We start from the raw sequence: 12785 nt of genomic DNA, 5'->3' as shown, positions 1-12785 counted from the left end.
ACTAACAGGTAGCTAATCGGTCTGTGAAGTTGTGACCAGTTGTCAATGGCAAAGACTTTCTGCTTGCCAAAATGTATTGGCTCCTAGGTAGCTGAATAGTTTGAGGATGTAGGCAATAGAATCAGAAGCCTTCAGATATCTGGAAAGGTGGTGGTGTCTGTCTCTATGCAGTAAAAAAATTGAAAGCCTAAAGAAAGCCATTTTCTTCTCCCTCATCATCAACTGCAATCAATAAGCCGCAGACTTCATCATTTGTTAACCAGTTGCTTTCTGGATCCTGATCTCCTGAAGAAAGGCTTATTCCCGAAACATCGCATCTCCTGTTCCTTGGATGCTGCCTGACCTGCTGCGCTTTTCCAGCAACACATTTTCAGCTCTCTGGATCCTGCAAGAAAGTGAATGCTCCTGTTGAAGAGAGATCAAGAAACAGCAAGTCCTGGTGAACCAAAAGCTTCATCTCAGTGAACCCTACAGACAGGGACCATAGAACATAGAACATAGAACAATACAGCACAGAACAGGCCCTTTGGCCCACAATGTTGTGCTGAAAATTTGTCCTTGCTTAATCACTATCCATGTACCTATCCAATTGCCATTAAAGGTCACCAATGATTCTGACTCTGACTGCTTACCTGTTTTTTCTCTTCACCCATAGTTTTTTTTAATTTTTTTTCTATCTCCTTGTCTGTATGTGTAGGGGCAGTTTTACAAGGGGTTACAGTTTTGTCAATATGCCTATAATTCAAAATTGCTACTTATGACTAAAATCTATTTACTTGGAATAAACAGTAATTCTTGTTAAAATATCAGGTTAGTGCTTTCTGTCAACCTGACACTAAAGAGATTGGTAAATTGTGGGATTTTATGTACTTTTATAAATCTTTTAACTTTTGTGACAATTCTGGGACTAGAGGGGATTGATTTCCAGTGAAGTGCATTGTTGGTCACGATTGAATATAAATTAATGAAATTTAAACACATTCTTGATTAAACAAATCTTAAATGTTTCTTCACACAGCTTTAATGTTTTTTAAAATCTGATTCTTTATGGCATACTTTCATATTTTTCTGTCAATTATATGACCCAATTATTGTATCATCCTGGCTGTTGTAACACAGATAGATTGCCAACTTGGCCAAAGAGCAGGAATGCTGCATATATTGGCCTGGTAAAACTCTGAACTCACAAAAACCCAGACACAAGTAGCAACTAGGTGCTAACAACTTTAACATAAAGGACACAGCATATCAACAGTCATCTTGGATACATATACTGCATCAACTAAACAAAGAAGGGATGCATGTTAGCAACTGCAAACCAGATACTCAAGCCTGAAACATTGGAACAAACAGGACATTTAGACAGTAACAAAGCCATCTCAACCATTGGTAGTCATTAAACAGAATCTCCTGATTGGCTAAAGCTATAGAAAGAAACAGAAGCTAGATAAAAAGATATAAAAATAGGATTTACCTGTAGACCAGGCAGGAGACCTTCTGAGGAGACCAGTGACAAAAGTCAGAAACTAGCTTACCGTCATGAGAGAGCAGCTTTGCAGTCCCATAGATAGAGGAACTGCGAAAATCTGCAAGAGACTCCAAAAGCACTGTAGGCTTAAGAGGCCAGATGGATTTGGAATAGTATTGTTTAGTATTAAAGGCGATTGTAACTTGTTTCCTAATAAAGTTGAGACTAATGCTTGTGTTCATACTGATTTGATCACTTTGGTATTAGGACACCTGGACAAATTCATTCATAACATTCATGTTGGTGTAGTCTAACTTGTTTAAGGAAGCACAGACAGCCTCTGATTTTCTTTTTGACAATATTTGGCATCCCAGTTGTCTTTGATTAGAAGTGACCCTGAGTTGCAACAAAGTCAAACTCAGCAGCTTGGTATTCTCAGAATTTTGCCTGAGCCACATTTAAGAGGGTCAATACCTCACATGAAAGCCAGGATTCAACTGAGTAACTGAGGATACAGGGAGCTGACCAGGATTTGACCCATCAACCGAGTGTTCGACTGCCAGAACAAGCATAGCACAAACTGGAAAAGGGTAGTGGATAATAGAAGGGCTGTGAGGAAGTCAGTCTAGAGGAAAACAAGCATTTATCTCTTGTGTGAGAACCCTAGAGACATTGGCTGGTGTTGATACCTCTATATACATGACTAACCCAATTGCAATGATAGCCAGTTGTTTTAAAGAATACTTGGAACAAACAGCAGATGTTGGGTCAGGAACCAGTGATACACATAACACACAAGTATGGAAAACTTTACAGTCAGGCCATGAGAAGGGATTAAATTCCCATCTTCAGGTTATGTTATAAGGGGTTACCATGCCCTAGTTCTACACATTTTAGACTTTAAAAGGTAGCAACAAGAATTTATCTGAAGCCTTACCCCAACAACAGCCACCTTCCATACCTTAATAACATGGAAGATAAATCCAGTAAAGGATCCAGCAATAATATGCTCACTAGAAAAATGGAACAAGTGCCCTCTTATCCAACATAGGAGGATACTCTCAACCAATTCCTCTTTAAAAGTGGCCCAAATAGCCGGAATTCTGCAGCAAAACAGCCTGGCCCTGGACTGCAGGTTCCATGGTCCAAGACATTCAGTGAGAAACATGTAATGAGTTAGGAAAGAAGGCCACAAAGATAGCCACAGCAATAGCGATAACAAACAACCTCAAAGATTCCCATGGTCAACTAGTTGAGATTAGATCGTCGTGAGAGCAATTAGAAATCATTACTGATGAACTGGAAAAGTTAAAACTTGTAGTTAAAGAGTAGGACACCAAAATACAGAAAACCTGTTCCACGTGGGTCAACTTCATTCCTAGTATGAAATGCCAAGGTGGAACATCACTCTGCACTTCAGACTGAAGATTGGTGGAAATGTTTAAATCTTACCTTTTGCACCTATGTGCTGGGGTCCCTGATCGTTGGGGATTTGGATATTTGTGGAACATTCTCCTCCAGTCAATTGTTGAATTGCCCACAATCATCCACAACTGGATGTGATAGAACTGCAGAGGTGAGCCACTGGTTGTGGAATCACTTTGCTCTGTTCATCACTTACTGCTTCACATTGCTGTTTGGCACACAAGTAGCTCTGCTTGGTAGCCTCACCATTTTGATGTCTCATTTTTATTTGTGATGCTGCTTCTGGTATGGTCTCCTGTACTCTTCATCGATCCCCAGGCTTAATGGTAATGTTAGAATGAGGGATAAGTCAGGACATGAAGTTACAGATTTTGGGTGAACACTACTTTGCTACTGTGAATTGACCATAGCACCCAATAAATGTCTTTTTCTTGAGTAGCTACATCTATTCAAATCTGCCCCTTTTAGCAGAGTGGTGGGGCCACACAACATAATAAAGTGTATCCTGACTGTGGAGACAGGATCTTGTCTCTGTAATGACTGTACGACATTCACTCTTACTAATCTGTCAAGGACAGGTACATCTGCAACTGACAGAAGATGAGGTCAAGTATGTTTTTCCTTACTGGTGGTTCTCTCATCGCCTGCTGCAGACCCTGCCTAACAGCTGTATACTTTAGGATTTGGCCAACTCTGTCAATAGTGCTGCTGTCGAGCCAGTTTTGATGATGGACACTGAAGTGCCCCCACTCAGAGTACATTCTGTGATTTTGCAACCTCAGAGCTTACTCCACTAATGTTCAACATGGGGTGTACTGTTTCATCAGCTAAGAGTGGGGGAAGCTATAACTGGTAGTCAGCAGAAAATCTCCTTGCCCACTTCTGACCTGATGCCATGAGACTTCATTGGGTTTGCACATGCAAATCCTGATTGTATGCCACTATACTGCTACATCTGCTGAGTCTGTCTTGCGGGTGGGTTACAACATACCCAGGGCTCTGGATTGTGGTGTTTGAAACATTGTAAGCTATGATTCTATGAGTACTACTTTATGAGGCAAGTTGACTAGTCTGTAGGATGGCTCTCCCAATTTTGACACAAGCATTCTGATATTGGTAAGTGAATCTATAATAGGAAAAACTATACTTGACCTCATTCTCACCAATCTACCTGTCACAGAACCATCATCCTTGACACTATTAATGAGAATGACCATAGTCATTCTGGAGACTAAGCCACATCTTCATATTGAGAATTTACATTATGTTGTGTCGACAGGGCTGGGTTTGCTACAGTTTGTCTGGTTTCATTTCTTCCTCTGGATTTTGTAGATGTTTTGATACATCTATGTGGTCACTTCAGAGGGCAGATAAAATTGAATCACATTGCTGCGAGACTGGAGTTACACATAGGCCAGACTAGGTAAAGACGTACAGTCCTCTCCCAAAGGGTGATACTAAACAAGATTTTTTACAATTGTTGACAGTTTCATAGCTGCCTTTGCTGTGACTAGATTTAGATACCAGATTTATTAATTGATTTCAAATTTCACTAGCTGCTGTGGTAGGTTTGAACTCATGTTATCAGGGCATTTGAGTGGGCCACTGAATTGTCAATTCAGTACCATTATACCACCATCTCTCTCTTTTCTTAAAGCCCAAGCATCAACTTAAACATTGTTGAGCTGAAACTTCACATTAACATTAAATTTGAACATGCTTTTTGAGCACTTCCCATCACCATCAGGCAACAGAAGGTTTAGGACATCAATCTCTTCCCCTCCCTAGAAAACTGTACCTCCAAGGAGGGTAATGTAGAAACCAAAACCCATACAAACAACTCACTAAGCAGCATCAGTCTTCCAGTGACTTCACACAGTCTGGGCATCCAATACCATCAGCACAGCCAAGAAGCTGCAACTTTACTTGCTCACTGTAGTGATAACTGCAATCAATGCCAGCAAAACATTGAAAAGAGCAGTAAAGATGTTATGTAAGTTGGGTGTCTTCCATCAGCATTGCCTACTTAAGATCATGGGCATCACTCATGGAGAGACTGTGTCACCGATGATGTACTCTTACACAGACTAGGTAGAGGTGTTGAAAGGGTACCATGACAGAGAGATGACTGAGACTGGCAAGACACCTGGTCATTTCACTGGACATATGCCTTGTCAGAGTGCCACTATAATGGACATTAGCATATGGAAAGAAAGGGCTGACCAAAAAAGACCTGGTGAGGTACATATAGGGTTGACCTTCAAAGCAGACACTAAAGCTGGAGGGAAAAAGATTGCAAATGATCAGAGTTGGTGGTAAGGTCTTACTGTTCATTGTTCCACATGGAACCACAGGAACTGAGTCTAAGTGCAAGTTGGTTAGTTTTCCTGGATATCGGAAACAAAATGCTAAGCAACTGAACATCACCAAAATGCTATTTATTGTACACCACCAACATGCTATTTATTGTACACCACTTGCCATTTCTTGCATTCTGACATCAATGGTGTTATAATCTAGAACACCCTCTTTGCATCTCTGTTTGACTGAGGATGAAACTGACAGCTTTTCACTGAGGTAATACTGGCCTCTGAAGTGAACTTTCTGAATCTTCTGTTCACAAATATAGTCCATTGTTTGAGACTAATTCCTCTGAGAAACTGTATTTTGCAAAAGCGCACTTTAGTGTTCTAACCACTGAGTCTGATGATTGAAGACTTGATTCCTCAAACCGCTTTGAGTCATAGTCTACCAAGACTAAATAGACCTTCTTATGAAGTCAAATATGGATGGCAGTTATAGGAAGGGGGGAAAGTCTCAGATACAGTCACATAGATGGGTTAATTCCAGGAAAGTGAGAGAGGTAGGCGCCTAGTGCATGAGTCTTTTGTGGATACACCCATTTCAAACAGGTGTGCTGTTTTGGAAAATGTAGGGGCTGATGGATTCTCAGGGGAACCTAGCACGAACAGCCAAATTTCTGGTATTGAGACTGGCTCTAATGCAATGAGGGGTACATCGGCTTCCAAGAGATCAATTTTGTTTGGGGATTCTCTAGTCCGAGGTACAGACAGGCATTTCTGTGGCCAGCAGAGAAAAAGCAGAATGGTGTGTTGCTTCCCTGGTGCCAGGATCAAGGATGTCTCAGAGAGGGTGCAGAATGTTCTCACGGAGGAGAGGGGCCAGCAGCAGGTCATTGTCCATATTGGAACCAATGACATAGGAGGGGAAAAGGTTGAGACTCTGAAGGGAGATGACAGAGAGTTAGGCAGAAATTTTAAAAAGCGGTCCTCAAGGGTAGTAATATCTGGATTACTCCCAGTGCTACCAGCTAGTGAGGGCAGGAAAAGGAGGATAGAGCAGATGAATGCATGGCTGAGGAGCTGGCGTTTGGGAGAAGGATTCACATTTTTGGATCATTGGAATTTCTTTTAGGGTAGATGTGACCTGTACAAGAAGGATGGATTGCACCTAAACTGGAAGGGGACTAATATACTGGCAGGGAAATTTGCTAGAACTGCTTGGGAGGATTTAAACTAGTAAGGTGCGGTGATGGGACCCATGGAGATAGTAAGGAAAGAGATCAATCTGAGATGGGTACAGTTGAGAACAGAAGTGAGTCAAACAGGGCAGGCAGGGACAAGGTAGGACTAATAAATTAAACTGTATTTATTTCAATGCAAGGGACCCAACAGGGAAGGCAGATAAACTCAGGGCATGGTTAGGGACATGGGACTGGGATATCATAGCAACTACAGAAACATGGCTCAGGGATGGGCAAGACTGGCAACTTAATGTTCCAGGATATAAATGCTACAGGAAGGATAGAAAGGGAGGCAAGAGAGGAGGGGGAGTGGCATTTTTGATAAGGGATATCATTACAGCTGTGCTGAGGGAAGATATTCACAGAAATACAAACAGGGAAGTTATTTGGGTGGAACTGAGAAATAAGAAAGAGATGATCACTTTATTGGGATTGTATTATAGACCCTCTAATAGTCAGAGGGAAATTGAGAAACAAATTTGTAAGGAGATCTCAACTATCTGTAAGAATAATAGGGTAGTTATGGTAGGGGATTTTAACTTTCCTAACTTCGACTGGGACTGCCATAGTGTTAAAGGTTTAGATGGAGAGGAACTTGTTAAGTGTGCACAAGACAATTTCTGATTCAGTATGTGGATGTACCTACCAGAGAAGGTGCAAACCTTGACCTATTCTTGGGAAATAAGGCAGGGCAGTTGACTGAGTGTCAGTGGGGGAGCACTTTAGGGCCAGCAACCATAATTCTATTTGTTTTAAAATAGTGATGGAAAAAGATAAACCAGATCTAAAAGTTGAAGTTCTAAATTGGAGAATGGCCAATTTTGACGGTATTAGGCAAGACCTTTCGAAAGCTGATTGGAGGCAGATGTTCGCAGGTAAAGGGACGGCTGGAAAATGGGAAGCCTTCAGAAATGAGATAACAAGAATCCAGAGAAAGTATATTTCTGTTAGGGTGAAAGGAAAGGCTGGTAGGTATAGGGAATGCTGGATGACTAAAGAAATTGAGGGTTTGGTTGAGAAAAAGAAGGAAGCATATGTCAGTTATAGACAGGATAGATCGAGTGAACCTTTAGAAGAGTATGAAGGGAAATCAGGAGGGCAAAAAGGGGATATGAGATAGCTTTGGCAAATAGAATTAAGGAGAATCCAAAGGGTTTTTGCAAATATATTAAGGACAAAAGGGTAACTAGGGAGAGAATAGGGCCCCTCAAAGATCAGCAAGGCAGCCTTTGTGTAGAGCCACAGAAAATGGGGGAGATACTAAATGAACATTTTGCATCAGTATTTACTCTGGAAAGGATTTGAAAGATAATAGACTGTTGGGAAATAGATAGTGACATCTTGCAAAATGTCCAGATTACAGAGGAGGAAGTGCTGGATGTCTTGAAACGGTTAAAGGTGCATAAATCCCCAGAACCTGATCAGGTGTACCCAAGAACTCTGTGCGAAGCTAGAGAAGTGATTGCTGGGCCTTTTGCTGAGATATTTGTATCATCGATAGTCACAGGAGAGGTGTCATCGATAGTCACAGGAGAGGTGTCAGGAGGTTGGCAAACGTGGTGCCACTGTTTAAGAAGGGCGGTAAAGACATGCCAGGGAACTATAGACCGGTGAGCCTGACCTCAGTGGTGGGCAAGTTGTTGGAGGGAATCCTGAGGGACAGGATGTACATGTATTTGGAAAGGCAAGGACTGATTAGGGATAGTCAACATGGCTTTGTGCATAGGAAATCATGTCTCACAAATGTGATTGAATTGTTTGAAGAAATAACAAAGAAGATTGATGAGCGCAGAGCAGTAGATGTGATCTATATGGAATTCAGTAAGGCGTTTGACAAGGTTCCCAATGGGAGACTGATTAGCAAGGTTAGATCTCATGGAATACAGGGAGAACTAGCCATTTGGATACAGAACTGGCTCAAAGGTAGAAGACAGAGGGTGGTGGTGGAGGGTTGTTTTTCAGACTGGAGGCCTGTGACCAGTGGAGTGCCACAAGGATCGGTGCTAGGTCCCCTACATTTTGTCATTTATATAAATGATTTGGATGCGAGCATAAGAGGTACAGTTAGTAAGTTTGAAGATGACACCAAAATTGGAGGTGCAGTGGACAGCGAAGAGGGTACCTTACAACAGGATCTTGACCAGGTGGGCCAATAGGCTGAGAGGTGTCAGATGGAATTTAATTCAGATTAATGCGAGGTGCTGCATTTTGGGAAAGCAAATCTTAGCAGGACTTATACACTTAATGGTAAGATCCTAGGGAGTGTTGCTGAACAAAGAGACCTTGGAGTGCAGGTTCATAGCTCCGTGAAAGTGGCGTTGAAGGTAGATATGATAGTGAAGAAGGCATTTGGTATGCTTTCCTTTATTGGTCAGAGTATTGAGTACAGGAGTATAGGACATTGTTTAGGCCATTGATGGAATATTGCATGCAATTCTGGTCTCCTTCCTATCGGAAAGATGTTGTGAAACTTGAAAGGGTTAAGAAAAGATTTACAAGGATGTTGCCAGGGTTGGAGGATTTGAGCAACGGGAAGAGGCTGAATAGGCTGGGGCTGTTTTCCCTGGAGCGTTGGAGGCTGAGAGGTGAGCTTATAGAGGTTTACAAAATCATGAGGGGCATGGAAAGGATAAATAGACAAAGTCTTTTCCATGGGGTGGGGAGTCCAGAACTAGAGGGCATAGGTTTAGGGTGAGAGGGGAAAGATATAAAAGAGACCTAAGGGGCAACTTTTTCACACAGAGGGTGGTACGTGTATGGAATGAGCTGCCAGAGGATGTGGTGGAGGGTGGTACAATTGCAACATTTAAGAGGCATTTGGATGGGTATATGAATAGGAAGGGTTTGGAGGGATATGGGCCAGGTGCTGGCAGGTGGGACTAGATTGGGTTGGGATATCTGATCAGCATTGACAGATTGGACTGTAGGGTCTGTTTCCGTGCTGTACATCTCTATGACTCTATGACTCTATGGTGCTGACCTCTGCCATGGCCTTTCTGAACCAGTTGTGGTATGTAATGATTTTGTTGGCACTTGATTTATGGCATATATGTAATATGACAAAATAAAATTTTCAATTTCTCTAAAGATATTTGGCTACCATGCTGATAGATGAGTTCTTCCATTGCATTTTGTGATTCCTAAATGTCTGTCATTGAGTTATTCTCGATGAAATTCACAACTGATCTTGGAGGAACTGTTGGGCGAAGTTCACAGCACAGAATCAGATCAGTTAATTGTTGTCTTAAGTCTGTCCAAGAGAAAGGCTGCAGTAGTGAGTATAGTGGATTCTTTCTTGATTATATGTTTTTGGAGGTAAGTTTCTTGATTAAACTTAAAATATAAGCCATAGCGATTAATTTAATCTGGGGCAGTGTTTGTAGAGGAATAAGATGGTGTTATTTTCTGGGTCTGTAGATTGTGAAGGAGCAAAAATGGCCTTTGCAGTGAAATGTACTTCTTGTCAGATGTGGGAGTTTAAAGAGAGTTTATATCTGCCATAAATGCTGTTGGATGCGAATCTTATCAGATCGAGTGGATCGGTTGGAGAGACAGATAGAAGCAATGAGGAATTTGCAACAGCAACAGTATGTGATGGATGGCAGTTATAGGAAGGGGGCAAATGTCAGATACAGTCACATAAATTGATTAATTCCAGGAAGGGTAAGAGAGGTCAGCACCTAGGGCAGGAGTCTTTTGTGGATATACCCATTTCAAACAGGTATGCTGTTTTGGAAAATGTAGGGGGTGATGGATTCTCAGGGGAACGTAGCACGAACAGCCAAATTTCTGGTATTGAGACTGGCTCTAATGCAACGAGGACAACGTCGGATTCCAAGAGATGAATTGTGTTCAGGGATTCTGTCGTCCGAGGTACAGACAGATGTTTCTGTGGCCAGCAGAGAAAAAGCAGAATGGTGTGTTGTTTCCCTGGTGCCAGGATCAAGGATGTCTCAGAGAGGGTGCAGAATGTTCTCACAGGAGAGAGGGACCAGCAAGAGGTCATTGTCCACATTGGAACCAACGACATAGGAAGGGAAAAGGTTGAGACTCTGAAGGGAGATTACAGAGAATTAGGCAGAAATTTAAAAAGGAGGTCCTCAAGGGTAGTAATATCTGGATTACTCCCAGTGCTACAAACTAGTGATGGCAGGAACAGGAGGATAGAACAGATGAATGCATGGCTGAGGAGCTGGTGTATGGGAGAAGGATTCATATTTTTAGACCATTGGAATCTCTTTTGAGGGAGAAGTGACCTGTACAAGAAGGATGGATTGCACCTAAATTGGAAGGGAAATAATATACTGGCAGAGAAATTTACTAGAACTGCTTGGGAGATTGTAAATTATTAAGGTGGGGGGGGGGGGACCCAGGGAGATAGTGAAGAAAGAGATCGATCTGAGACGGGTACAGCTGAGAACAGAAGTGAGTCAAACAGTCAGGGCAGGCAGGGACAAGGTGGGACTAATAAATTAAACTGCATTTATTTCAATGCAAGAGGCCTAACAGGGAAGGCAGATGAACTCAAGGGCATGGTTACGGACATGGAACTGGGATATTATAGCAATTACGGAAACATGGCTCAGGGATGGGCAGGACTGGCAACTTAATGTTTAGGACACGAATGCTACAGGAAGGATAGAAAGGGAGGCAAGAGAGGAGGAGGAGTGGCATTTTTGATAAGGGATAGCATTACAGCTGTGCTGAGGGAGGATATTCACAGAAATGCAAACAGGGAAGTTATTTGGGTGGAACTTAGAAATAAAAAAGGGATGATCACTTTATTGGGATTGTATTATAGACCCTCCAATAGTCAGAGGGAAATTGAGAAACAAATTTTTAAGGAGATCTCAGCTATCTGTCAGAATAATAGGGCAGTTATGGTAGGGGATTTTAACTTTCCAAACACCAACTGGGACTGCCATAGTGTTAAAGGTTTAGATGGAGAGGAACTTGTTAAGTGTGCACAAGACAATTTTCTGATTCAGTATGTGGATGCACCTACTAGAGAAGGTGCAAACCTTGACCTATTCTTGGGAAATAAGGCAGGGCAGTTGACTGAGGTGTCAGTGGGGAGAACTTTGGGGCCAGCAACCATAATTCTATTAGTTTTAAAATAGTGATGGAAAAGGATAGACCAGATCTAAACGTTGAAGTTCTAAATTGGAGAATGGCCAATTTTGACGGTATTAGGCAAGAGCTTTCGAAAGCTATTTGGAGGCAGTAATTCGCAGGTAAAGGGACGGCTGGAAAATGGGAAACCTTCAGAAATGAGATAACAAGAATCCAGAGAAAGTATATTCCTGTCAGGGTGAAAGGGAAGGCTGGTAGGTGTAGGGAATGCTGGATGACTAAAGAAATTGAGGGTTTGGTTAAGAAAAAGAAGGAAGTATATGTCAGTTATAGACAGGATAGATCAAGTGAATCCTTAGAAGAGTATAAAGAAAGTAAGAGTATACTTAAGAGGGAAATCAAGAGGACAAAAAGGGGACATGAGATAGCTTTGGCAAATAGAATTAAGGAGAATCCAAAGGGTTTTTGCAAGTATATTAAGGACAAAAGGGTAACTAGGGAGAGAATAGGGCCCCTCAAAGATCAGCAAGGCAGCCTTTGTGTGGAGCCACAGAAAATGGGGGAGATACTAAATGAATATTTTGCATCAGTATTTACTCTGGAAAAGGATTTGAAAGATATAGACTGTAGGGAAATGGATGGTGACATCTTGCAAAATGTCCAGATTACAGAGGAGGAAGTGTTGGATGTCTTGAAACGGTTAAAAGTGGACAAATCACCAGGACCTGATCAGGTGCACTCAAGAACTCTGTGTGAAGCTAGAGAAGTGATTGCTGGGCCTCATGCTGAGATATTTGTATCGATAGTCACAGGAGAGGTGTCGGAAGACTGGAGGTTGGCAAACGTGGTGCCACTGTTTAAGAAGGGCGGTAAAGACATGCCAAGGAACTATAGACCAGTGAGTCTGACCTCAGTGGTGGGCATATTGTTGGAGGGAATCCTGAGGGACAGGATGTACATGTATTTGGAAAGGCAAGGACTGATTAGGGATAGTCAACATGGCTTTGTGCGTGGGATATTATGTCTCACAAACTTGATTGAGTTTTTTGAAAAAGTAACAAAGAAGATTGATGAGCGCAGAGCAGTAGATGTGATCTATATGGACTTCAGTAAGGCGTTCGACAAGGGTCCCAATGGGAGACTGATTAGCAAGGTTAGATCTCATAGATTACAGGGAGAACTAGCCATTTGGATACAGAACTGGCTCAAAGGTAGAAGACAGAGGGTGGTGGTGGAGGGTTGTTTTTCAGACTGGAGGCCTGTGACCAGTGGAGT

The sequence above is a fragment of the Hemiscyllium ocellatum genome, chromosome 1 (assembly GCF_020745735.1).
Source record: "Hemiscyllium ocellatum isolate sHemOce1 chromosome 1, sHemOce1.pat.X.cur, whole genome shotgun sequence".
In the NCBI taxonomy this organism is placed as follows: Eukaryota; Metazoa; Chordata; class Chondrichthyes; order Orectolobiformes; family Hemiscylliidae; genus Hemiscyllium; species Hemiscyllium ocellatum.
Note: the sequence above shows the minus strand (reverse complement) of the source record.